The sequence below is a fragment of the Oncorhynchus kisutch genome, linkage group LG17 (assembly GCF_002021735.2).
Source record: "Oncorhynchus kisutch isolate 150728-3 linkage group LG17, Okis_V2, whole genome shotgun sequence".
Lineage (NCBI taxonomy): Eukaryota > Metazoa > Chordata > Actinopteri > Salmoniformes > Salmonidae > Oncorhynchus > Oncorhynchus kisutch.
In genome coordinates, this window is record NC_034190.2 from 41,617,679 (window position 1) to 41,644,440 (window position 26,762).

Here is a 26,762-nt window from a genome sequence, read left to right on the forward strand (position 1 = left end):
GCTAAACAGCTGCCTCTGATTGGGAACCATACCAGGCCAACATAGAAATAAAACAACCTAGATTACCCACCCTAGTCACACCCCGACCTAACCAAAATAGAGGATAAAAAGGCTCTCTATGGTCAGGGCGTGACACTAAGGTGAAACAGATATTAAATGTGTTGATTGGAAATTGGTCTATTAACAATACCAGAATATTTGTACATGATTATGACAGTGAGAGACCAATCATATAATATCATATGGGTGTGTACTGGGACTAAGGGTAGTGCATGCTGAATAAAGCATGGGAAGGCCTGGCCATTTCTGTTGATTTTCGACATATGGTTTAACACACACATACACCAGCACATACACACCATTTACTGGTTATGAATATGGGTTAGTGGTGTTGACACTGTGGGATTTATTTTTTATGGGGTGTTTTCAATTCAGCTTCACATTGGGTATGCAGAATGATGGGAATGTTTTTGAAAGGTATTTAAATGGTTTCAGAAGGCCAGGGAAAGAAGAGGGAGAGGAAATATTTGAATGGTGTCGATTACTTTCCTATGAGACCTGATAAATCTCATTAGAAATGATCGAAACAGGTGGGATTCAATTATAAAATGAATGAAAAACACCAGTCTCTATTCAAATCGTACCATTACTTTGAAATTCTATTATTTTGTTCCAACTAAAAAGGAAATTATAAGGAGTTGTAATCTAAGCTGACAAGTTATTCGAATATGTTTATTTTTTAACATGTTGTTTTTGAATCACGTGTTCAAAGGGACAATTGCCAGTTCCCTGGGGTTATGGTCTTTGGGTAAATATACAAATATACTTTGTTCAGTCTGCATATAGAAGGGAACATACAGTGCCTTGCGAAAGTATTCGGCCCCCTTGAACTTTGCGACCTTTTGCCACATTTCAGGCTTCAAACATAAAGATATAAAACTGTATTTCTTTGTGAAGAATCAACAACAAGTGGGACACAATCATGAAGTGGAACGACATTTATTGGATATTTCAAACTTTTTTAACAAACCAAAAACTGAAAAATTGGGCGTGCAAAATTATTCAGCCCCTAAGTTAATACTTTGTAGCGCCACCTTTTGCTGCGATTACAGCCGTAAGTCGCTTGGGGTATGTCTCTATCAGTTTTGCACATCGAGAGACTGACATTTTTTCCCATTCCTCCTTGCAAAACAGCTCGAGCTCAGTGAGGTTGGATGGAGAGCATTTGTGAACAGCAGTTTTCAGTTCTTTCCACAGATTCTCGATTGGATTCAGGTCTGGACTTTGACTTGGCCATTCTAACACCTGGATATGTTTATTTTTGAACCATTCCATTGTAGATTTTGCTTTATGCTTTGGATCATTGTCTTGTTGGAAGACAAATCTCCGTCCCAGTCTCAGGTCTTTTGCAGACTCCATCAGGTTTTCTTCCAGAATGGTCCTGTATTTGGCTCCATCCATCTTCCCATCAATTTTAACCATCTTCCCTGTCCCTGCTGAAGAAAAGCAGGCCCAAACCATGATGCTGCCACCACCATGTTTGACAGTGGGGATAGTGTGTTCAGGGTGATGAGCTGTTTTGCTTTTACGTCAAAAAGTTAAATTTTGGTTTTATGTGACCAGAGCACCTTCTTCCACATGTTTGGTGTGTCTCCCAGGTGGCTTGTGGCAAACTTTAAACGACACTTTTTATGGATATCTTTAAGAAATGGCTTTCTTCTTGCGACTCTTCCATAAAGGCCAGATTTGTGCAATATACGACTGATTGTTGTCCTATGGACAGAGTCTCCCACCTCAGCTGTAGATCTCTGCAGTTCATCCAGAGTGATCATGGGCCTCTTGGCTGCATCTCTGATCAGTCTTCTCCTTGTATGAGCTGAAAGTTTAGAGGGACGGCCAGGTCTTGGTAGGTTTGCAGTGGTCTGATACTCCTTCCATTTCAATATTATCGCTTGCACAGTGCTCCTTGGGATGTTTAAAGCTTGGGAAATCTTTTTGTATCCAAATCCGGCTTTAAACTTCTTCACAACAGTATTTCGGACCTGCCTGGTGTGTTCCTTGTTCTTCATGATGCTCTCTGCGCTTTTAACTGACTGTTAGTGGAATTCTAAATTCCTCTGTATTTTTTCCCAATCAGAATTATTACTCTGTCAATGCATTCTAAAGGGATTGTAAGACCCAATATTTTTATAAGAAATGGACAGAGTCCCGGTCTTAAAAGTCAGGTAGCCGCATTTAATTCAAGAGAGTACTGAAGCAAAATACAAAGAACCTTACATTTTAAAGAGACAACATAAAATGACATCATCAGTTTCCCACACCCTCTCCGATCCACACAATAGCGCAGTGTTTTCAGGTCTGGAGATGTCTTCTACTCCCCTCATAAACCAAACATTCCAATCTGTCTAAAAGATATCTTCTCCTCCACTAATGGAATATCAAGGACCATTCTTATCTGTCAGAAAAGATATATCATCCCTCTCCCTTAAACTTCCCGCAAGGTACAGACAATTAATTCGTTTTACTTACATTTTCAGTAACAGCTTAACCAAGAACCCATACATTTCATACCATAACATAATAGTATTAGAATAAATGGTTCTAATTGAAATGTATACATAATTAATCATTTCAACTATAATTTCCTCCAACAATCCTCCCTTTGATTAAATATTATACATTCAAATCTACATCTAGTTTTATTAAACATAAAAATAAAAATATGAACCAACATTATTATAAATGTTTATCCGACTCTTCACCCATCATTAATCAAATCTAACCTTAACCTTAATTTAACCCTTAAACCTACATCAGAATTATAACTCTTCTTAACAGGATTTTTGTTACAATCTTTATTAAAAAACAGTCTAATATTGAAACAAAGTACAATCTAATTCCCCTCCTCAACACTAGTCTCATCAAACATAAATTCCCCAATGATGAAAGATCCAGATTTGTCCACTTGTCCTGTAGTCAGGCATTCAGTCCTCCACGGGTCAGAACCTGGAATCGTCCCACACCGCACCATCTATTGTCATAGATTACTCCAGAGTCCTGGAAATAATAACTTTCATACATACACGCAATCAACCACGTCCGTACAAAACTAACACAGTCACACAGGTGAAGGTAGCCCATAACACAGTAATCATAACATTTTTCCATCTTTCAAACACACTGTCAACCCAATTTAGTCAGAGAAGTATCCACCCCTGAGTTTATTTCCAACTCGTGAACTAGGGTGTGTAAACCAGACAAGGCCTTGGTCACTGATCCATCCTAACTGTATATCCTGGAGTCAAACTACCTTTACACCCCACCCTCTTCAGCCAGCAAACATCCAAGACTATTCTATTCTGCCTAGTCATTCATTACATCTCTAAAATAATTGGTGAAGCGCTGTGGATGTTTAATAGATATAATCAATCCAATCCACATTCTCATTGAGAGTGGACCACCAAAAAATACTTGACTCTAATCCTGCCAGGATCTAATTTATAGCTTTGATCTCATCTGCCACCCTTGGATCCACAATGTTATTAACACAAACTCTATCATCAAAAGACCCAGTCGGAGTACTTATTTTCTCCCGTTTAGTCAACACAATGAGTGTAAAAGGCATTCTCAAAATGTACCAGTACACATACCTCTGTTCAATTAGCCAGTAATACTCGGCCATCATGTCATTCTCCCACACATTCAACAGATATGAGCCCTGAGCCTCCTTATCTTACTGAAATCCCCAGATCTCAACCAGTCTGCCAAATCACTCATCACCCCATCGGTAGTAATATTCTCTGTCACATTGCAGGTACTGACTTCCCCTGCATATTTCCCATAAGCACTACACCGGGCCAGACAGTAATAATCTCCTCTTGTCACTGTGAAAGGAGGAAGCCTTGATTTCAGAGGAACATGTGGATATAAATAGTGCAAATCCACACAACTGTTGTTATCTGGCTTTCCTGCTTTCATGAATAGCTTTACTATACAGGCTGTTCCCTTAGGTGAATAATTCCATTTCTGAACTATCCACACCGGCTCTTGGCTCTGGACAACTCCACAGTCAGTATCTGCTTTGTCAGGGACAATGCTTGTATTCTGCTGCCTATAGAGCAACCAGCTGCTCTAACTTTTTCTACCTGGAATGCACTAGGTAATCAACTGAAACCCTTACTTTCACTAAACTCCATCTCCTTCCATGCTGGGTATGTAGATGTATGTAGACTTCTCACATGATGTGAGCTATAACTTGTTTCCATGAACTACAGAGACTTGCATATATGTCTTCCATAATAGCTACTCTTAGTCCTGAACTGCCAAGGAGTCAGACACCACGTGGTTTACATAGAACTCCACTGAGACATCCCTCCCTATCCTACTCTCACTTCCTGTTTATCCAGATCAAGTGATCTCTTATGCTTGGTTAATACTAATTTCTCGTTTAATTATGTCAATATTACCCTCTAGGCTTCTCGGGTTCATGTTGTAGGAATAAGATCTCCAACCATACAGCTTAGGATGGACAGCTCACCTATAAAGCCCCACCCTCTTCCAGAAAACACATCATTAGCAAGAGTCAGACACATTTTCACTTCTATGAACAAGAACAGTGAGGAAAGGACAGGTAAGGTATTTTTCATTCGAGAGATGGCCCCCAGAATTCTGTTAATTACAGTTCTCCTCTCGAACTCTGTTATTGTTCGACAGTGTCGATGTGTCTTACCCTCCCGCAGTGTGATATGAATCCGGGTAGTTCTTTCTGCTAGCTGTCGCCAGGAGTCCTTGGTATGGTCCCCCCAACAGGCCTCAGGGACTGGATTGAGTGACTTCACCTGTAATTCACCTGTAGTGCATAACATTTTGGACATACAGGTTTGGTTAACACACAGTTTGTCATTTGTTCTGTTTATTAGCAAAAAACATTTTTTTAATTAGTTAATTATCCCGTAGGTCACATCCTATCCTAAAACACAATTTACCCATCCCCCCTTTGTTACCTGGCTCTGCCCAGGTAACATCCTTGCCTTCTCTTAAACAATGACTTAGGTAAGATTTAGTAAATTATCCTAATGTCTAACATCATCATGTAGGAGCCCCTTTTAAATGTTCCACATGTCCAATTCTCCCTTGGGCGTCCATTCATGTCAATCCTGTAACAATACTCTGTCAAGTTTCTTATCTACTTTAAAAACTTATCTGTGCTACTTATATATTTTCTTAAATATATATATTCCGATAACCCTTTTCTCTCATATCTCTCAAATTCCACTAAGCTTCTAACTGTTTGACTTTATCTACAATCATTGATTTTAGAAAAAACATGTCTATGAGCGGCATTTCTCTAAAGTCCTTACATTTCCTTAATCAATCTATCTTAATCCTAACAATAATCCTAAATCATCACAGATGTCCTATATTCCTGTTAAATGTAATACTATTTAAAAAACGTATAATAATCAAACAAAGTCTAATAAATGCTAACCATATTAAAATTCTTCCTACACTAACAAGCCCTCTCCTTCGGGGACCCTCAGTATTCTATCTGACAATAACATGGATTTAATATGTGTTGCAAAGTGTGGAATACCTTATCTACAGTAATTTATCACCCCTAAAAAACTGCAACTTATTTTTCTATGTAATTCCCTGCCCTATTGGCTTAATCTATCTTATCTTCCCCTATTTTTTCTCAATGATAAATATGACTTTTTCTCTGTTACAATACCAAATCATTAATAGCCCATTCAAAAACTTCACAGCTAATGTTGTAAAACAGAATCCTGAACCACTTTCTCATTTGTGGTTCAAACAATAATTCTAACCCCCCAACCAAAACTCCATTATTATGAATTTACTTTAAAGCTAGTAACTCAATATGACCACATTCATTATACAAATGACTCTCCCCTGAGGCTGATCAGACCTCAGAAGACAGTCACGATAAGATCAATAGGTCATAAAATTTAAAAAATTCACTTGTATAATTAAAACTCAAACTAACAACTCATAAGGTTCCATATGTGAGCATGCCTCTTTAAAATACCTTTGCACTAAAACAAATAGTCCTAACAATGGTTTTATGTATATATACTTGCAGACCTGTTTTAATTTGGTCATTTATGGCCTCATTCTCCCCAAGATTATAATCCCAGGAAACATCTAAAATTGAGACACCTAAACATCAATTTTCCCAGAAGAACACAACACTCCTAACTAGCATTCACTATGCTTAATTCCGATTCAGAAACTCAAAAGTGAACTATAAACTAAACCTTATGATGACTTCCCTTTAACTCAAATCATTAATCATAAGTTTTAAACAACGTCAATGTATATGTTTACTTAAATGAACATGCTACCCCCCAGACATCGTCTTGCATCAAAATTCGCTTCGTTCTTAATTTAAATTGAACGAATTAGTCTTTCAATTTGAACCACACAAACTATTTAAAACGTCCAGTTTATATCTTATACCAATACTAGTGACTATAACTTTCTCTGCAAAACAATTAGTTTAAATGGTTAAGGTCGGAAGTGCTATTACTACAGTCGCTGTCCTTTTCGTTGTATCAGTCCACTACTTTTTTCGTGACTATTTTAGTAGCAACAGTCTCTAGTCCGGATTTGTCCTCGTCGCTATCCGAGTCAGATTTTGGGCGTCTCTCTACTTTTTCCCTTTTTGCCCCCCTGTCTCTGTGGCTTTTGTTTACAATAGCGGCTCTGATGCCCTTTTTCTTTTACAATATCCACATGGAGCCTCGCATTCCCTGGCGAAATGTCCGTTTTGTTTACAATTATAACATTTTATCTCCCCTTTTCCCCCTTTATCTGACGTTCCCTTTCTATCCGCACCCGTCCTGCACTCTCTGTTCTGCAATTTATCTTCTAATACTGCCACTCTTTTCCTGGCTTCCGAAAGCCAGACCCTGGCTGTGTACAACCCTTGTTTATTCTGCTTTTTCACATTATTACCACATTCCTTATGTATCTGTTTTATAAGGGATTCCAGCTTTTCTACATTTAGACGGCCATCAAAATCGTATTTCTTTCTCCATCTTAGACCGAAATCGATGTTTCTCTTGTCTTTCTGTTCCATATAACGCTCGTCTCCCGTTAGTTCCGGGGCTTTCTTTGAAGCATTCCCACCCATTCTAAATCCTTGCTGTTACTAGTGGCTATGGTATCTAATCACTTATCTATGCCTTTCTATATCATTTTAAATTCTATGTGCGTGCAGTTCTATACATTTGTAATTTACCGTTACTTAATTACTTTGTGCTTTTCTGTCTGGCTATGTGTGTCATTTTTATGGAAATCTTATCAATAGCTTTGATTTTTGAATCAGATATTAGGTCTTACCTTACAACTATAAGCCCAGGGTTTGTAAGTCCCTAGTTAATATCTTATTTTCCGGTTGTGTCAGAGGGCTTTTAAAGAACGCTAATAATCGTTATCTCACGCCACTAATTGTTAGACTTCCCTCTCGCATGGAACTTTCCTGTCTATAGATATGGCTTTTATCTAATTTCTTTAGATTTAAGTTCCCTCTCCTCCTTATTTGGATATTTCCGTAGTATTAGTTGAATCGGAACGATGATCAATACTGCCACTATTCAAATGACCAATCCAGTTATCTTGCGCATTCTTGCCGTCTCCCCATGCCCAGTATTTGTAAAAGATCACCGTCCTATCCCCCAGTACCTATTTAATATCCCGTCTTAATCTCGGGCGGGTGTGCCTCTCATGATTAAGTTTAGTTTATTTACGGTAGTGCACATTACCACAGGTTATTTTCAAACCTGCTTCAGTGTATATCGGTTATACAAAACCCAGTGTATGATGGTCATACAAACCCTGTGGGAATAGCATAGCTCCCATTATTGATGAATTCTGAAAATTTCAGAACATCAATTAAAGAACTCAAATCCCCCCAGAATCGAGAATAAAGGCTACTTTACCTGCTGCCGACTGGGAAAACATTGTTCGTTTGAATCTGTCACCTTCCCTGTACTCCATGATAATACGCAGGCCTGAATTTTAACCTCAATTCAGAGGTCAGGTCTTTAGTAAAACGAGTCAAAAACTCGTCCGTGCACGATTTTCAGCGTACTACCTCCAGATAACAGGGAGGAGTATTTAGATCCGGCATCGAAGGACCAATTGTTAGTGGAATTCTAAATTCCTCTGTATTATTTCCCAATCAGAATTATTACTCTGTCAATGCATTCTAAAGGGATTGTAAGACCCAATATTTTTATAAGAAATGGACAGAGTCCCGGTCTTAAAAGTCAGGTAGCAGCGTTTAATTCAAGAGAGTACTGAAGCAAAATACAAAGAACCTTACATTTTAAAGAGACAACATAAAATGACATCATCAGTTTCCCACACCCTCTCCGATCCACACAATAGCGCAGTGTATATGTTAACAAGGGATGACAGTTACTCCAAATGGATTGTGATACATGTATTGATGATTTCATTTTTTATTTTTGTTTCGATACAAATTTCACCAGATTGGGATTTATGGAGTATGGGATTCTAGGAGGGGTTAGGTCGATAACTTCATGATCTGGTAACTCTTCTGAGAGGTTGCCAGTAGAGTGAAGGAGTTATCATGGAAGGTGACGTCAGATTGTGTCTTAATGCATGGTAGGAATAATTTGACGACAAACAGTGTGTGTTCACCTCAAAGCCCTCCATAACCGGCTGGAGAAAGAGCGACAAGGGCGTGCAATACGACAGTGACTTTTAAGCACTTCTGAGTCTACACAATGCCAACAGTTTGGACTAAAGTATGCATTGAGTTACTGATCTGTCATTACCAGGCCACTCATGACAGGAAAACAGGGACAAAGGGGGCCGTAAATGAGAATAGTTATTACTTGTACTAAAAGTTTTATTTTTTAGTTTATAAATGTACATTTTAATAGGGATGATGTGTGCTAAAATGAGAAGTTTGAATTTGAGTTAAAGTAAGCACTAAGGACTGTTATTAACTAAAACATTTTAAAACATTTTATGAATTATCCAGCCCAAATTCATAAAATGTTTTAGTTATGATTTGGATAAAGCAAGAGAGAGTTGCTTTTGAACAGGTGAGGGTTATTGGCACTGTTTATTGCCTTATTATTATTCGACCATGCTGGTCATTTATGAACATTTGAACATCTTGGCCATGTTCTGTTATAATCTCCACCCGGCACAGCCAGAAGAGGACTGGCCAGAAGAGGACTTGCATTGCTTGCTGTTTGGGGTTTTAGGCTGGGTTTCTGTACAGCACTTTGAGATATCAGCTGATGTACGAAGGGCTATATAAATCAATTTGATTTGATTTGGTTTAAATGTATTAGGCCTAGGGACGCTCTGGAAACGTTATCTCTAAATTGTTAGAACTTACTGGATGATAGCTTGGGTTAACATAAAGGTTTTTGTTTCTTTTGTTTTATTATGTCTTTATAATTGTAATGTTACATTGTATTGATTAACAGAGATGTCTGGGTGATAGAATACAAGTAATTGCATATAAGGTTTATAGTCTGTATTTTGTAATAACACCAATGATGGAGATGAAGGAGACGGCATGAAGACCAGCATAACATGGACATAGAACGTAACGGATGGACGTTTCCCCCCAGTTTTAGTTGCATTAAGAGTAGTGGGAAGTTATTAAACAAATATTTATTTCGATTTTTTTCTATTTTCTTGTTAATTCAATGTGTTTTAAGGTTTTGTGGAACATGAGAGTGATCATTGTTCCAGAGGAGGGATTGATTTATATTGACTTAATGATTTGAGAATATATTAGTATGTTTATAACTGTAGAAGTGCATTAGGAGTAGTGACTAGTGTGTTATGGGTTAGATGGAATGATATGTATGTTGAGTATTATTCCAACTCATTAATCTCTTTCCCAATTTCTAACAGCCGGCGAACACAGATTACGGGCAGTAGTTATTCTCACAGCAGTTGCCGAAGGGATCGTAATTGAAGGAGATTATAGGCACGGGTCATGTTAGTAGTAGCAGGGGTCACTTTAGTAGCATTGTTGGGATATCAGTTTATGAAGACTCATGCCACATGGATTGGTAACTGGTAACTGGGGGACTGATGGGAGGACAGGGGATGCAGTTATTCAAATGTCACAAATGACGTTGTCAGGAAATAACCCATGTGTTGCAGTGTGTATATCCTCAGGTAAAAGCAGAGATAATCAAGGGCGTGGGCTGAATTCCGGAGATTGAGGGAACATCCAGATTCACCAGGAGGGGGTGTTGGGATAGATTTGGTCTGGTCCACACATACGGTACTCCTTACAGCACCTGCAGTGGTAAAGATTGTCATGTCTCTCTTCGGTGGGTAAGGTCCAGCTGCATAATGGATGAGCTTGAAAACACCATGACAGAGGAAGTGGAGCTAAAGAGAGAGAGACTAGATTCCACTGTAGACATACATGCAGATTAGTTAAATCTAGGAGCTACTTGCTATATTTGTTCATGTGAAAGTGGATAGATGTTAGGGTAATTGTACTCTAAACAACATGTTGAAGGCATTGATGTTAAAGCATACACAGTGCTGAGTTACCTCAGGAGGATGTAACGTTGATTAGGGATACGCACTTGCATATCAGGTGATGTGCCTATTAGGTGGCAATAAAAAAGTTTAAATGACATGGCTTGGGAACACCTCTCAGAACCTGGGGCCGAAAGGGGAAGACTGGGCGAAAGTATGAGGAAGCTTCTTTAGGGCTTTTATTTTTTGTGGAGTCCAGCAGAAAAGTATCCTGGAGGCATAGAGTCAGGTGAAGAGAGAGTGGGAATTGTCATGGTCTCAGACTTCGGTTTTCATGAATATACTTATGAGTAACTTACCACGTTATTAATACTGTTATGTTTTGTGTTTTTTGTTGCTTTGCAAGTCTTATGCTATCACTCACTTAGGAATCAGAAGTAGAAAGTGGAGAAACTAAAAGCAGCTCAGCTGAGGTGAAGGAAGTCACCAGCTTCAGCTGGAATGGCATTTTGTTGTATGATTTAAGATGGAAATAAGATGGTGTATTGTGTAATCATAGAACAGAGGCCATACGTCTCTGAGTTTGAAAACCTCACGGAAACAGCCTGAACCAGGACCAGAGGTTACACTTCCGGTGATCCCGGGGGACCAGGACTACATCCGAGTGTTCCGGAGGATGTGGAACAAGCCAAGGCGAGATGGTCCCTATGGTGTGGTCCTAGCAACACCAACAGTCGTCCAGGTGAAAGGAAGCAACATCTGGTACCATCTAAACCACTGCACCAGAGTCCCGGCGGGGAGAAGGAGGAGGTGACCACCGAGCCATGAGAATGTTGATAAACCAGGCAGGTGTCCGGAGGGAACGGGAGCAGAGGAGGTCAGTGCACCAGGTAGGAGCCAAGATGTCGATGAGCCAGGAAGAAGCCGAAGGAGAGGTGGATCAAGGAGCATCTTCTAACAGCCAACAGATGCTCTCTCCTGAATATCCAGAGAGTCCAGGGATGGAGAGGAGTGACATGCCGGTTGCTCCTGATGACATACCTACTCTGGCAGATACCCCTGACAGAGGTGCTGTCCGAGGGGGCGGAGAAACAACGACAGGAGAATAGGAAGGAGACTTCCTTACCATCGACTTCTCTGCCCTCACATGGTCTTTCTAACAGAGTGAAAACCAGGTCAGATGAAGAACGGTAGAATGGCCTTGACAGCAACAGTGACAAACCTAGAATTGGAAAATCACCTCCAACATGCACTAGTACACTAACTAAGACAATTGCGAAACCACAAGAAAGTGGGTTGATGCAGAAATTCTGGACATCTGTTAGCAACTGGTGTAGCCGCAATGAAGGAACTACCCCAGAATCAAGAATTGAAATGTAATAACAAATGGCTGGTATAAATTTTTTATTTTATTTTTTATTTCACCTTTATTTAACCAGGTAGGCTAGTTGAGAACAAGTTCTCATTTGCAACTGCGACCTGGCCAAGATAAAGCATTGCAGTGTGAGCATACAACAAAGAGTTACACATGGAGTAAACAATTAACAAGTCAATAACACAGTAGAAAACAAAGGGGGGGTCTATATACAATGTGTGCAAAAGGCATGAGGAGGTAGGCAAATAATTACAATTTTGCAGATTAACACTGGAGTGATAAATGATCAGATGGTCATGTACAGGTAGAGATATTGGTGTGCAGAAGAGCAGAAAAGTAAATAAATAAAAACAGTATGGGGATGAGGTAGGTGAAAAGGGTGGGCTATTTACCAATAGACTATGTACAGCTGCAGCGATCGGTTAGCTGCTCAGATAGCTGATGTTTGAAGTTGGTGAGGGAGATAAAAGTCTCCAACTTCAGCGATTTTTGCAATTCGTTCCAGTACTCTGCTGCCTGTGACTGGAACGAATTGCAAAAATCGCTGAAGTTGGAGACTTTTATATCCCTCACCAACTTCAAACATCTTCTATCTGAGCAGTTAGACTGCATCCAGTTTGCTGAGTAGAGTGTTGGAAGCCATTTTGTAGATGACATCGCCGAAGTCGAGGATCGGTAGGATAGTCAGTTTTACTAGGGTAAGCTTGGCGGCGTGAGTGAAGGAGGCTTTGTTGCGGAATAGAAAGCCGACTCTTGATTTGATTTTCGATTGGAGATGTTTGATATGAGTCTGGAAAGAGAGTTTGCAGTCTAGCCAGACACCTAGGTACTTATAGACGTCCACATATTCTAGGTCGGAACCATCCAGGGTGGTGATGCTAGTCGGACATGCGGGTGCAGGCAGCGACCGGTTGAAAAGCATGCATTTGGTTTTACTAGCGTTTAAGAGCAGTTGGAGGCCACGGAAGGAGTGTTGTATGGCATTGAAGCTTGTTTGGAGGTTAGATAGCACAGTGTCCAAAGACGGGCCGAAAGTATATAGAATGGTGTCGTCTGCGTAGAGGTGGATCAGGGAATCGCCCGCAGCAAGAGCAACATCATTGATATACACAGAGAAAAGAGTCGGCTCAGTGGGGTCAGCCAAAAAGTATACACATAGTATAACAAAGTATAACCATGTACTCAATGTAACAGTTGCTGAATGATAAATTGTTAGTGTAACGTCTGTCGTCGTATGAAGAAGGTGAGGACCAAAGCGCAGCATGGTATGTGTTCATGATGATAAAGAGAATTAAACGAATGAAACGAAACTGAAACAGTTCTGTAAGGTGACGAAAAACACTAAACAGAAAATAATCACCCACAAAACACAGGTGGGAAAAGGCTACCCCCCCCCAACCCCCAAAGGGCGGCCCCAAAGGGCGGCTCTGACGGGGGGCTCTGGCAGCTCCTGACTGACAGGCGGCTCCGGCAGCTCCGGACAGACGGGCGGCTCTGGCAGCTCAGGACAGACGGGCGGCTCTGGCAGCTCAGGACAGACGGGCGGCTCTGGCAGCTCAGGACAGACGGGCGGCTCTGGCAGCTCAGGACAGGCGGGAGACTCTGGCAGCGCTGGACAGGCGGGAGCACCTGGAGGGAGGAGACGGAGTGACAGCCTGGTGCGTGGGGCTGCCACCCGGAGGCCTGGTGCGTGGAGGAGGCACCGGATGGACCGGACCGTGGAGGCGCACTGGAGGTCTCAAGCACCGAGCCTGCACAACCTGTCCTGGCTGGATACTCCCCGTAGCCCGGCCAGTGCGGCAAGAGAACGCACTGGGCTGTGCTGGTGAACCGGGGACACCGTGCATAGGGCTGGTGCCATATATCCCGGGCCGAGGAGACGCACTGAAGACCAGATGCGCTGAGCCGGACTCTAGCCCGGCCGATACGAGGCGCTGCGCTGCGATGCCTGCGCACTGGGGACACCGTATAACACGGTGCCTGCCCGATCCACCTCTCTCCACGGTAAGCACGGGGAGTTGGCTCAGGTACCCTACCTGACTTAGCCACACTCCCCGTGTGCCCCCTCCCAATACATTTTTGGGCCTGCCTCTCGCCTATGTTGCGCTGCGTGCCAACTCCTCAAAATGCCGCTGCTCTGCTTTGGCTGCCTCCAGCTCTTCCCTGGGGCGGCGATATTCCCCAGCCTGTGCCCAGGGTCCCTTGCCATCTAAAATCTCCTCCCATGTCCAGGAGTCCGGAGATCGCTGCTGCCCGATACCACGCTGCTTGACCTTGGTTGGTGGGTGATTCTGTAACGGTTTGCGTTGGTGGACGAAGGTGAGGACCAAAGCGCAGCGTGGTATGTGTTCATGATGATATTTATTTAAACTCAGAACACTAAACAAAATAACAAAGAGAATGAAACGAAACCAAAACAGTTCTGTAAGGTGACAAAAAACACTAAACAGAAAAGAATCACCCACAAAACACAGGTGGGAAAAGGCTACCTAAGTATGATTCTCAATCAGAGACAACGAACGACACCTGCCTCTGATTGAGAACCATACCAGGCCAAACACAAAACCACAACATAAGAAAAAAGAACATAGAGTACCCACCCCAACTCACGCACTGACCAGAGTAAAACAAAGACATAACAAAGGAACTAAGGTCAGAACGTGACAGTTAGACCTTCTGAATATCTTTTCACCTAGACATGTATGTGACATAGGGTTGTCCTCAATCTTCTAACAGGTTTTTCTTATGTCAAAAAATAGTTGTTAGAGAGGTGTGTCTGAGGAAGGGTAATATGTTTAGGTATCATATTGAGAATGACATTATAAGGGTTTAGGATGTTTAGTTTATTGATTTTATTGTTTACTATTTTTCTTGTATTCAACTGAGATAACCTCAGGTAAGGCTAAGAAATGCACATTCTTTAACACTATATGTACAAGGAGATGTTTGGTCCTGACTCACCAGTGTGAATGAGAAACTGGAGCTAAGGTTGTTGAAATGAATGAGAGGTAGATTGCCTCAATAGCATTACAGAAGGTGCTCCCCTTCCTGGACATTTTTGTTGTGTGGAACTGTGACAGTTCCATAGCGGGGATTATGTGGGAGGATTTTCCAGTCATCTGGTGTATCTCAGTAACTATACTATTCTCTTTGAAGTAGAATGAATAATCAATGTAAGTTTAAATATTAGACATGTGTAAACAGAATGAAGGCTGAGCCCATGTGAGTGTACAAAGCTGGATCAACATGGAATTGACCATTGGACATGTAAAAACAGAACGTAAGAAGAATCTGTGTGGATTAGGCAAGGTTAACCAACAAGACGTGTCTGGTCAACAAGAGGTGTGCAGAGTCCTGGAACCCTTTGAGCAGGTTACTGTGGAGATCAGTGGAGAGAGGTACAGTAAGCAGTTATTACTACATCATTATTTAATCCAGTATTATATATGTATATTAGCATTAGAGGAGTATGTAGTATCAGTAGACAAAACATAAACCTGAACTAATAAGTTACTCCTGTGTAAGGGTCTGCCGCCAATCACAGCCAGCCGCCAGAGAGGAGCAAATGTAACCACAGGACATGTGACAGAGTTAATGGACACACTGTGTTCATCGATGGACAAAAAGTTCCACCGAATGGAATATAATCACGTGCTATCAGAAACCGCTGCACTTGACCCTAGGTTTATTAAGAAGTTAGCCTTCAGTGATGCCAGAGTGAGTGATGAGGCTCTTCAAAGAATAACCTCAGCAGCAGGGAGGGACAGCCCCAGCAGTCAGCTGGCTCAGACACCAGGGCAACAGGAAGAAGAGGGAGCAGATTGAGCAGAAGCACGAGCAGTAGTGCCACAAACGTCTGACGAGAGAGCAACTGGGGATGCAGCACAAGGGAATTCCTCAGCAGATGCCATAATGGAAGTCCGATCCTATTTGGAGAAGTCCCTCCAGATCTGCAGATCCTCTGAGCTGGTGGAAGAACAAGTCCTCTGTCTACCCACAGCTTACTAAAGTCATGACAGGGAGACTCTGCATAGTGGCCACATCCGTTCCCTCTGAGAGGGTCTTCTCAAAAATGGGAAAAATAATTACTGAGAGAAGAAACCGAGGCAGCTTGCATTTCTGAATGCAAATCTCTCATAAAAGCAAAATATGGTCAGCATTGCTGTGTGCTGCTGGTTATAACATGGCAATAAAGAAGAGAGAGAAAATAAGGACCAGTTTAATGTTTTAAGTGGGATGCTGCAGTTTTGCACATTGTTATTCATTTTTCTTTGATATGGTGCAATATTCTATTATGCTGTTCAGATTGTATTATTGTTGAATGGTTAGATTTATATGCATTTTGTTTATATACATGAAACGGTTATACTTTAAATGCAAATGTTTAATAGCATTCTTTTTCATAACAAACCTATGCATTTTTAAATATATTGTGGTTAAGGTAGAGTATGATTTCATTTAATAATTTAATTAGAATTGTTTTAACACCAATCATAGTCAAACTATCGCCAACTGTTTGACTTGATTTTTTTTTTTTAAGTGTCGTTTGGGAGTCAAAAGAGCCAGCTCTTTTTGGTGAGCTGAACCGAACGAGCCAGCTCACTGAAAAGAGCCGGAATGAAAAAAGGATTACAACAATGAGATGTATCCACCAATCCAAAGAAAAGATCGGCAGGAGCTAGGCAGCCTGCCGCGCCGCTTTGTGGACAACGACTTCCATTGTTAGGGCAACGAGACATGTATCTTGTCAGTATATTCATAATCTTTGTACAATCTCAATTGCATACTGTGGTGGAAATTCAACACCAGGGACACCTGAAGTCAACATTAAATGAATCACTCTTTGTTATCAGTTAACTGTTGAGGTTACAACAAACACACATACAAAGTACAAGTCTGCCACAAGCTCCGCCAGGGTGGTCCCTTCAGTACTCTTATATACTGCTACACAAAAATGCTACATAGGCATGGTTCATAGGGTTGGTTCTTGCATGTGGCTCGTGGTAATGGTGGAGCGGAATAGGTGGAATGGTATCAAATACATCAAACACATGGTTTATATTTTGTTTGATGCCCTTCCATTCGCTCCATTCCAACCATTAATATGAGCCGTCCTCACCTCAGCAGCCTTCACTGGGTTATGGATATAGATTCTCCCTATGTAAATTCAAATGGCAAAGGCCACTTTTCAGTACACTACACACTGACATCACACACAGATGCTCGCGGCTTTTGACTGCAGTATTTTGTAGATGTGCAAACAGCGATTTGCAAACAAGGTGAGAGAGAGAGAGCTCTGGGAGGTGGGACCTGTATCTTCTAACCAATTTGTTGATGGAAGTTATATGAATGGCAAGAATAATCCACTCTGAACCCTGAAGCCGTATAATCCTATGAGTATGAAATTGATTAGAATTATGTATGACCATAGTCTGTACAATATGTCTATAAACCTTATTTGAATAACAGACAGACTGTCTGAGCAAAATTCAGTGCTGACCTTGGCTGGGGCCACTGAGAGTACTTCCCAGTCTCCCTATCTTGAGGGAGGAGGGGGAGTAAGTCTCACGGAATCCCCTTATCTTTGTCGGCTGGGTAGCAGGACATTGTGTCCTATGTTAGTGTGAATGTGTGTGCGGGAGAAGCCAGTATAAAATGAATTGTTTTGTATAATAGAGCAGCGCGCTCTCATAAATACATTTTCTGACTATTGTAGTTGGGCCTCCGTCTAATTAATTTCAACCAGTTTCTTACAAATTCTGGGTTTCAGGCTGAGTAATTCATTCAATTGGGTTTATGAACATTGAAAATATAATTCTCATGACAATTCAATTAGGTTTTCATAGACCAGCGTACTCTACACTGGTTGGTTGGTGACAGCTCACATGGGCCGTGTTGTGTGGCACAACCACCTGTCAAATCAACACAATGCTTTACCAGTTTACCGCTGAGACTGATTGTCAATGTCCACCAATGAATCCCAGCTGTTAGCTGTCATGGCAGGTACATTTAAACTAAAATGATGGATATACTGAGAAGACACATGTCCCTGTCTCTCCACCCTAACAATGGGAGTCGTTGTCCACGAAGCGGCACGGCAGGCTGTCTGGCTCCCACCTATAATTTATTTTGATTGGTGGATACAACTCACTATTGTAATCCTTTTTTTAATATTCAATGAGGGTTGTTGACGTCAACCGCCAGTATTCAATGCTATGCTACTAGCCTCATGCCATGTATTTGCATAGGCATCTCAAGACAATATAGTCCGATATAACGTGTTTTTTCTCAAAGTTGTTGGGATGTCATGTGTCAGTACACTCATAACAACTTAATGAAACATTTATTAGATCAAATAAACCTCACGTAGCAAATAATCCATTCATTTTTGGGGGGAACAAATTCGACACTCATTGGGCCTCTTCCTCTCTGGTTAGATACGGGGAGATTTAGAGAGTCTGGATGGGGTTGGGGTTCGGGTGGTGTAGTGGGGGGAGGAAAGGGAAGGAAAGTGGTGTCCAGGGCTCTATTTCACTTTCTTAGAGGAACAGGACTAATTGAGAGAATGTAATGTACAATAGGTAGGCCGTGACTGGCCCCACACTCCATTACAGTAAGTGGCTGTATATGCAGCTTAAACTTGGATGCGATCCGCCAATCCAATCCCAAAGAAGAAGAATCTCTCTGCCATTTCCTCATTGCAAAAATTTGAATAGTTCTCCTAATTTCAGTTTATGTTACAAGACAAGCAAGTATGTATAGAGAATCATTTTACCATCTAAACCGCTGTGAAATATATTTTACATAACCAACAAATATATTTTTTTCAGCTGTTTGAAGCTGGTGTACAAATCCAAAAGTAAGACATCTAAATAGTCTACATAGAACAGATCTACTGCTTAGACTTGCTTTCAATGAGTGACAGATCTATAACTCACATTTCTATGTGAATTTGGTTGGGTCACCCAGAAAGTTACATATTGCAGCTTTAAATGTCTTTCTTTTATTGCTAGGTAGCAAGCTTTTCGGTTCTTTGTAATAGATTTTTGGAAGCTATCTTCCAAGTCGTTGTTATTAAGAGTTTGTAACTGTAATGTAGTCTGATACTAGCTGCCAAAATCGATAAGGTAAAGTTATTTTGCAAGCAATTGTTAATCTAGCTAGTTAGCTTGATTCTGTGTGGAGCCACAGCTTGATAGCTAGCATAATCATAATTTAATTTTTTTATTCACCGGCTAACCTAGCAAATGACACATAGTAACTCCCATGATTTATTGATCACCCAGAAGCACGACTAAAAGTAGAAGATAATTTAGCTTTGACATTGCCTGCATTCTGTGCCTCCCTTTGATTAATGTAAAACTCTATCTAAATAAACTATTTACAATTGTCTGTCCCCACTTTCCAGGCTGCAATCCACTCCCAGTCAGACGGAGTCCGTTCAGGCCTCCGTCAGCTCCACAATGCCTTGGAGGCCGTGAAGGACATCCAGAACTCCCTGGCAGAAGTCAGCAATGACTGGAGGCAAAGCATAAACACCATTGAGACCCTGAAGGATGTACAATATGCAGGGATGGCACACAATCAGCTAGCCTCAGCTAATTTTCAAGTATTTTCAGCTGCACTATTACATACCACTTGATTGGGAACTATTATTGTTGGCTTACATTTTGCATTCGATGTGACACTGTACAGTTGCAATGTATTTGTGTATTAATATTTCTCCTCCCTATGCAATGTCTGAGACACTCCGTTAATGATAGAGCAAGCCAAGCTGCTGGAGGGCCACCACAAGCTGATGAACCTGGAGTGCTCATGGAATGACCTCTTGTACGATCAGTACCGGTATGGGCAGCAATAAACACGAACAACATGAACCTCATTCAAAACTACTTTGGCAAGGTGCAGGGCCTGTCGGAGGACCTGGACAAGCAACTGTTGATAGTGCTGCAGAGTATCATGGGCAAAGGCTGGAGGCCACAGTGAGCGGTGCTTCTTCTTCAAACTCTACCACAACATGGTGTCCGTGAGGGTGCAGGAACTGGCTGCAGAGGACCTGACGGCCAACAAGATCGTGTCCCTCCTCACCTTGGTCCTCAATTAATACTTAACAAAAGTAAGTCTGTACTGCCCTCTCTGTTACACATGTAGCGTTAGTGATACTGGGCACTAGTCCAATTATACCTTTCTATTCTAATGTTGCTGACAGTGGTTTGAACTATACTGAACAAAAATATAAATATATAAACAAAAATATAAACGTAACGTGAAGTGAAGTGTTGTCACGTCTTCTCCGGCGCTTGACGTCGCCGGTCTACTAACCACCGGTCCTGGTAACCCATCATTACGCACACCTGCGCCTCATCATTTGCAACACCTGGACTTCATCACTTCCCTGATTATTTCCCATTTATTTAGCCCTCTTTTGTCATCAGGAGGTGTTATTGTTTTTTCTCTCAGATTCAGTACGTGTCCCATGTTTGTTCTTTTGTATCTGTTCAGTATTAAAACTCACCATCTGCACCTGCTATCTGACTTTCAGTGTATATGTTACATGGTCCAATGTTTCATGAGCTGAAATAAAAGATCCCAGAAATGTTCCATACACACAAAAAGCTTATTTCTCTCAAATTTTGTGCACAAATTTCTTTACATCCCTGTTAGTGAGCATTTCTCATTTGCCAAGATAACACATCAACCTGACAGGTGTGGCATATCAAGAAGCTGATTTAACAGAATGAAAATTACACAGGTGCACAATAAAAGGCCACTCTAAAATGTGCAGTTTTGTGTGGTGGAATATTCTATTCAAGTGAGAGAGACTTTGTCATTTCTTCAAACAATCATCTTTATTCAATATCGATTTATTATTGCAATGATGAAACCGTCGACCCCACACTCCCAAGTGTGTTGCCGAGTGCTTAACTGATAATGAAAAACAGATGTTATAAAGAACCTAAAAATGCTTAGTCAGCCTGGTTAAAACCTTCCCATTAGCCACCTTGGTTATTGTCAGGAGTTCACCTAGGGGTCATAATAGGGGCTGTACCAAATGTTTGATGTATTATAATAATTGATTACGCTTATGTTGTATTAATAGAAGGGGAGGGGTTATAAGACCCTGCCCTCCTTACATTTATAGGGTCCTAGACTACAGATGAATAATATATGTATATTTAGTCAGTATTTAGTCAGCCACCAATTGTGCAAGTTCTCCGACTTAAAAAGATGAGAGAGGCCTGTAATTTTCATCATAGGTACACTTCAACTATGACAGACAAAATGAGAAAATAAATCACATTGTAGGATTTTTTATGAATTTATTTGCAACTTATGATGGAAAATAAGTATTTGGTCAATAACAAAGGTTTATCTCAATACTTTGTTATATACCCTTTGTTGGCAATGACAGAAGTCAAATGTTGTCTGTAAGTCTTCATAAGGTTTTCACACACTGTTGCTGGTATTTTGGCCCATTCCTCCATGCAGATCTCCTCTAGAGCAGTGATGTTTTGGGGCTGTTGCTGGGCAACACGGACTTTCAACTCCCTCCAAAGATTTTCTATTGGGTTGAGATCTGGAGACTGGCTAGGCCACTCCAGGACCTCATCTTTTTTAAGTGGGAGAACTTGCACAATTGGTGGCTGACTAAATACTTTTTTGCCCCACTATATATTCATTATATAGGTTTAGTATTGTTCCATAGTTGTTTTCTAGTCTCTCTGCCTCTTATAAAGAGACCCTTCTGAGAAATGTGTGACTGAGACAGAACTCTGCAGGGAGTGTAGGAGATAAGAGACTAGTCAGACATTCCACAATAAATCAACTTTATGGCGTGGACATTTATTGCCTAGGCCTTAGAAAACACTGAAACTATTGTATCTCTCTTGCAAGTTTATATATCTGTGTATGCATGGGCTTGGTCTGATGAGTAGAAGGTAATGACGTATGCAGTGACATCACAAGGGCTGGACTTCGGGTTTAATAAAATAACTTGGGACCTTTTATATTTTGCAGAACTTACTCGGAAACATGCGTTATGTTCCTGTTGTCAACTTCTGTCTACAATTGCATTAACAAAGATTTCTGAATGATTTAATTAAAGATATTGTCATAATGCAAATTTCACCAATGAGCCAATGATTGACAAGGAACAGGGAAACGAACTCCAACATTATCTACACGGGATGTTGTTTACTTCCAACCCGGCTTAGTTTCACAGATGCCAGAATGATGAGATAATGAGGGATTGTTCTAAACTCCTCCAGGCTCTCTCTATCTTGGGTCACACACACCACATCTTGTCTATGGAATATCAGCTTTTAGGTTTTTATCACCAAGTCATTGTCAGCTCAAGCTATCTCTAGCAGACTAACTGCAGGAAGCTAGAGTGGAAACCACCTCTTTAACAGTTGCCAGCCCAAGCTTCAAAAGACTCCTCAGTTAACTCAGAAAGGAGAGAGAGAGTTCTAAGAACCTTACTCTATTTTATAAAACAACCATTTGGTGCATAAACATAACATCATCTTGTAATAATGCTGCCACAAGGGAGTGTGCAATTGCCAGCAGGAATGTCCACCAGAGCTTTTGCCAGATAATTTAACGTTCATTTCTCTACCATACGTCCAACCGGCCTCACAACTGAAGACCATGTGTAACTACGCCTGCCCAGGACTTCCACATTCAGCTTCTTCACCTGCAGGATCGTCTGAGACCAGCCACCCGGGAAGCTGATGAAATTGTGGGTTTGCACAACCGAAGAATTAGGGCTAATGAATTTATTTCAATTGAATGATTTCCTTATATGAACTGTAACTCAGTAAAATGTTTGAAATGTTGCGATCATATTTTTGTTCAGTGTAGTTATGGCTCCATACAGAATCAAGCTGGCTAGCTTAAAAATTGCTTGCAAAATAATTTTACCTAATTGATTTTGGCAGCTAGTGTCCAACTACGTTAGCATTACAAACTCTTAATAACAATGACTTGGACAAAAGCTTTCAAAAACCAGCTGGACTGGAGTGTAGACCAGAGACAGGTAAGGTCTTAATCCTACCAAATATTCTTGTCTCCCTAAGGAAACTGGGAACGCATGTTGTGATTGACAGGTGGTTGCTCCAGACAACACGGCCCATGTGAGCTGTCACCAACCAGTATAGAGTACGCTGGTCTATGAAAATCTCATCTAATTGGTTAGAAGAAACAACGAACATATCAAGACTGTTTCAAGGACAGCTTTTTTCCAGTTACGTAACATTGCAAAAATCAGAAATGTTCTGTCCAAAAATTATGCAGAAAAATTTATCCATGCTTTTGTTACTTCTAGGTTAGTCTACTGCAATGCTCTACTTTCCGGCTACCCGGATAAAGCACAAAATAAACTTCAGTTAGTGCTAAATATGGCTGCTAGAATCCTGACTAGAACCAACATTTTTTAAATCATATTACTCCAGTGCTAGCCTCCCTACACTGGCTTCCTGTTAAGGCAAGGGTTGATTTCAAGGTTTTACTGCTAACCTACAAATCATTACATGGGCTTGCTCCTACCTATCTTTCCGATTTGGTCCTGCCGTACATACCTACACGTACGCTACAAGACCAAGGCCTCCTAATTGTCCCTAGAATTTCTAAGCAAACAGCTGGAGGCAGAGCTTTCTCCTATAGAGCTCCAATTTTATGGAATGGTCTGCCTACCCATGTGAGAGACGCAGACTCGGTCTGAAGACTCATCTCTTCAGTAGGTTCTATGATTGAGTGTAGTCTGGCCCAGGAGTGTGAAGGTGAACGGAAAGGCACTGGAGCGACGAACCGCCCTTGCTGTCTCTGCCTGGCAGGTTCCCCTCTCTCCACTGGGATTCTCTGCCTCTAACCCTATTACAGGGGCTGAGTCACTGGCATACTGGTGCTCTTCCAAGCCGTCCCTAGGAGGGGTGCGTCACTTGAGTGGGTTGAGTCACTGACGTGGTCTTCCTGTCTGGGTTGGCGCCCCCCCTTGGGTTGTGCCATGGGGGAGATCTTTGTGGTCTATACTCGGCCTTGTCTCAGGATGGTAGGTTGGTGGTTGAAGATATCCCTCTAGTGGTGTGGGGGCTGTTGCTTTGGCAAAGTGGGTGGGGTTATATCCTGCCTGTTTGGCCCTGTCCGGGGGTATCATCGGATGGGGCCATAGTGTCTCCTGACCCCTCCTGTCTCAGCCTCCAGTATTGATGCTGCAGTAGTTTATGTGTCGGGGGGCTAGAGTCAGTCTGTTATATCTGGAGTATTTCTCCTGTCTTATCCGGTGTCCTGTGTGAATTTAAGTATGGTCTCTCTAATTCTCTCTTTCTCTCTTTCTTTCTTTCTTTCTCTTTCTCGGAGGACCTGAGCCCATGCCTCAGCATGATGACTCCTTGTTGTCCCCAGTCCACCTGGCCGTGCTGCTCAACCGTTCTGCCTGTGGCTATGGAACCCTGACCTGTTCACTGTGATTACTATTATTTGACCATGCTTGTCATTTATGAACATTTGAACATCTTGGCCATGTTCTGTTATTATCTCCACCCGGCACAGCCAGAAGAGAGCTGGCCACCCCTCATAGCCTGGTTCCTCTCTAGGTTTCTTACTAGGTTTTGGCCTCCCTAGGGGAGTTTTTCCTAGCCTCCGTGCTTCTACACCCACATTGCTTGCTGTTTGGGGTTTTAGGCTGGGTTTCTGTACAGCACTTTGATATATCAGCTGATGTAAGAAAGGCTATATAAATACATTTTATTTTATTTTATTTGAAGAAACATGTCCCATCACCCAGAGCTCCTGCTCTTTCTCTCTCTCTCTCTCTCTCTCTCTCTCTCTCTCTCTCTCTCTCTCTCTCTCTCTCTCTCTCTCTCTCTCTCTCTCTCTCTCTCTCTCGCTCTCTCTCTCTCTCTTTTTCTCTCTCTTTTTCTCTCTCTCTCGAAATTGACATGCGCAGGTGTACAGTTCCAATTATTGCAAATGCGATTACAACTACACATAACTTTTTTCATGTTTACAACTCATCAGTTACACATTTGAAAAAATTGTGTTTACAACTATACATATTTTCAATTTGCTCCATTCAAATTGTGAATAAGAAATAATAAAATATAAGATTACAAACATAAATGGAATGGCAGTAGAAAAATACATTTTAGCATAAGTATAATACAGGAGGGCACAATTTAGTGTCCAATATTTACATGTGAATTATGGAAGGGGGGGATGAGGGCAAGCGTATAAATAAGAGTCTGTCAGTAGCAGCAGTTGTGATGTGTGTGTAGCATGAATGTATATGTGTGGGTATGTTTGTATGAGTGAGTGCATGTGTGCTAAGGTGCAGAGAATCAGGGGGTCCTTTATGATGCTGCATGCTTTCCTCAGGCACCGTTTCGAGTAAATGTCCTGGATGGGACGGAAGCACGGTCCCAGTGATGTACTGGGCCATCTTCACCACTCGCTGGAGGGCCTTGCGGTAGTGGACGGAGCAATTCTCGTACCAGGCCGTGATGCAACTGATCAGGAGGCTGTTGATGGTGCAGCAGTTGTATTTGTAGAGGATCCGAGGTGGCATGCCGAATTTCAGTGGTGATCATCTTGTATTATACACTGGCCTAGCTATTTTTGCTGTATCTCCCAAATAAACCAAAGTTTGTTGCTAATTTAACTGACATCCCTAATTTAGGCTAAGGAATTTATTCTGTATATCTCCAGCATGGTGTTGTGTCAGAATCAGAATTCTTTAGGTAACATTGATAAATAAGATGTTTTATCAATGTTCATAAGTATGCTTATGTGGGTAAAGTTACTTGGGGCCCAGAGAGGGGAGAGGTCAGGTTTGTCTTATCTGTGAATGCGTCTGTAACTATTCCTAAACCATGTGAAGGGATGGTGTGATTAATGGGGAACCAGTTAGATGGCTCCACAATGTCTGTGTGCCAGTCACTCCTCTCATTAGATCTTGTCCAGGAGGGATTGTATTTTTGATGGGAGTATCTACAATTGACAATTGATATATGCCATTGGATGAGGTAATGTTTTGGTCCTAAGTGGTACCAAGAACGAGTTAAGAACTTCGTTTAGGAGACCAAACTGAACAATAATTTATAGCTAATGCTATAAATTGTAGGATACTCCTTTTTCAAGTAAAAGGTTCTTTGTGTAATGTTCCTAAGATATGTTATTTCTCATGTGAGTTGAGATAGGTGTGTCTTGGCTATTAATTATACTAAGAACTGTTTTGTAAGCACTCTCAGAGAATTCATTTATAGACACTGAATTGATCTGAGAGTCACAGGGCTATGGTGAAGCTCATATATAATTAAAGATGGGACTTTATAATATACTCTGACTTGTGTGTGGTTTGCTCTCTCATGATTTGGTAATACAGGAAATTTCCACAACAACTGTCATACCACATTAGAACCCAAAATACAAGCTTATTTCACGCCAATGTGTATAAGCTAAATAATAATCTAAATGTAAACAAACAGTAATAAACATGGTTAAAACCAAAACAATTATATCATGATGGTCAGTCCTTGCATCCATGAATTTGAGAGTGGCTACATTTCTCCAGGCCCATCCCTAAACGTTTTACCAAAACAGAGGCAGGGTGTCGCTTTGTTATTGTTTCAATGGAGGACACTAGGTTTAAGTTAAGGTAAGACAACCACATCAAAATAATTGTAAGTAAACGTTGAGTTTGAGTGGTGATGTCAAACAGTAGGTTTACATGTACAGTTGGGTGATAGAAAGTAGAGCAGTCAGGCTCAGAACAGTTTGACATAGGGGTGGGGTTTCCCAGACACAGATTAATCCTCACCCTGGACTAAAAAGCACTTTCAATGGAAATTCTCCATTGAGTTTGCTTTTTAGTCCT

The 26,762-nt window shown here is 41.2% G+C and overlaps 1 long non-coding RNA gene across 1 annotated transcript; it reads left to right on the top strand.

Annotated features, from left to right (window-relative positions):
* Positions 1-15,126: 15,126 nt before the first annotated feature.
* On the top strand, positions 15,127-20,418 carry LOC116354410 (uncharacterized). The gene is made up of 2 exons (XR_004203631.1): positions 15,127-15,288; positions 19,299-20,418. It is a non-coding gene; the product is annotated as an uncharacterized LOC116354410 (long non-coding RNA).
* Positions 20,419-26,762: the final 6,344 nt, after the last annotated feature.